The sequence below is a fragment of the Echinops telfairi genome, unplaced genomic scaffold (genome assembly GCF_000313985.2).
Source record: "Echinops telfairi isolate 266 unplaced genomic scaffold, ASM31398v2 ScPeMD7_7;HRSCAF=31, whole genome shotgun sequence".
In the NCBI taxonomy this organism is placed as follows: Eukaryota; Metazoa; Chordata; class Mammalia; order Afrosoricida; family Tenrecidae; genus Echinops; species Echinops telfairi.
In genome coordinates this window covers 28,208,477-28,210,598 of record NW_022103904.1, presented here as the reverse complement: position 1 = coordinate 28,210,598, position 2,122 = coordinate 28,208,477, and the positions used below count along the sequence as shown (strand labels likewise).

The following is a 2,122-nucleotide window of genomic DNA, read 5'->3' as shown; positions in this document are numbered from 1 at the left end:
TTTTTTTTTTTTTTTTTGCCAGATAAGATTCTTCTTTGGCAGTTGTTTTCTTTCAGAATTTTATATATGCCATTCCATTGTCTTCTTGTCTGTATAGTTTCTGCTGAGATGTCTGAGCTCATCCTCATTGGTTTTCCTTTGTAAGTGATCGTTGTTTTTCTTCCCTAGCTGCCCTCAAGTGTGACTAAAAAATGTTTTAGGGTCTACGCAATTTGGGGTTCTTTGCTTCTTGAATAGTTATTTTCTTCTGCTTTGTGATGTAAGAGAAGTTTTCTTCCATGGTTTCTTGTACTATTTTCTCTGTAGATTTTTTTTTTTCTTATTGCTCTGGAATCCTGATGAAATATAGGTTGTTTTTGGTTTCTGATTCATTTTTTGTTGTTGTTAATGCTGTCAGTTCTAGTTATAGTGATTGCCTTCCAGCTCATTGATTTTATTTTCCTTTACTTCCATTCTATTCCTCAGGTTTTTACTGTGTTCTTATTTATGCAATCTTATTTTCTATATCCTAGGAGTTCTTTTTTTTTTTTGGCTGAAGGCTTTTAGTTTTTCGATTTCTTTCATTGTTCTCATAAGTGTTCCCCACATCTCTTGAAAGGACCTAAACACCACAATTCTGGATTCCTTTTCTGGTCGTTCTAGTGCCTCTTTTTTGTAGTACTATATTGGGTTTGGGTGATTTCCTGTTCCTTGCATTCCTTTTTCTTGATTTTTTTTTGGGGGGGTTAACTATGGTTGACTCTTATTTCTGTGACATCACGGTGCAGCCATCAGTGGTGTGACAGCTGCTAGGATGCATTATTTTCCTTTGTCTAGTGACAAGGGGGTGGTCTAACAGAAGTCAGAACAAATACAGTGGTAAAATGGAGAAAAGGGGAGAGAGATAGGCAAGTGGATGAGTTGGGGTGAGGAAGAAGAGATATAATAAAAGTCCTGATAGTAATAATAAGGAAGCATCTGAATAGGCCAAAAGATTTGTGAAAATAATGGAAAATTTATTTTAAGAGGGGATTCAGAAGTAAATTATTGTGAAAATATATTTCATGAGGAACAGAAGGCCCTGGTTTAGGCCTGCTTGTTTTTGCCTAGAGGCATGTATATTATCAGTAGGATGCAGTCACATGGAATGAGGAAGGAGGAGAGAATTAGAGAAAAATAATAAAAGTATTAAATAGATCAAATATACAAAATTCAAAGACAATAAAGTTAAAAATACAATTGCCTTGTAGGTGGGGATTCCTGCTCCTTTGTTAGGGTCTACTATGTCTGGCACATGGAGGAGGGTATCTGTGTGTGTGTGTGTGTGTGTGTGTGCGCGCGCGTGTGTGTTGGTGGTGCGGGGGATTGGTGGTGGTGGGGAGGGCACCAGAGAAAGAAGGAGAAAAAACATTACATAAGAATGTATGCACCAAATTGTCTATGTGGTCTACTATCCACTCAGGGTCCCCAGAGGTCAGAGAGGTTTGGCTATCTGGGTTGGCTCAAGAGCCAGGATGGATTGGCTTATGCAAGGGAGATGGGGGTGGGGCATATAGAAGCTGCTCATGCTGATGATCAAAGCTAGAGTTGCTGATGTCCCAATTTAAGAAATTCTGGTCTACTTAGCTTTTAAGTGTTTTTTCCCTCACTTCCAGGGGGTGCTAATGTAACCTCTCCAGGGGTTTCTCAGATCTTTCCATGCTTGTTAACTATGGCAATTTTAGGAGACTAAGACACTCCCAACAAAGGCAGGATGGTGTGATGCAGACACAGAATGACCCAGCCATGCCAACCCAGAGAGAGGCATCTCGTGCTTGCAAAAGTAACAAGGAAGAAAACGGTCTTTACTTTATGTACCATTGAATCTTTTACCCAGATCCAAGAGGAATACATGTGGAGTTGATCCATCCACTCTAAACCTGTCCATTTGTGTTCTATTTTACTTTAAATGGTCTCTCTTAAGGGGGTTCTGATCAGGGGATCATCATCATAATGTAGCTAGTCCTACCATTAAACTAAGGAGCTTTAGTGGCATAGAGAGTGAGACAGTTTATTGTGCCAGCCTGGCTGATAAACGCAGGTGGGATTGACTGAGGGGCGGAGAGATGGATGGCTTGGTGAGCCTTGCCTTTCTTGTCTCTCG

General features: G+C 40.0%; 1 protein-coding gene across 1 annotated transcript in view; it reads right to left on the bottom strand.

The window, feature by feature from the left end:
• Nucleotides 1-2,122, bottom strand: part of PCSK6 (proprotein convertase subtilisin/kexin type 6) — a 241,318-nt gene that overhangs the window by 149,513 nt on the left and 89,683 nt on the right. The gene's annotated exons all lie outside the window — the stretch shown is intronic.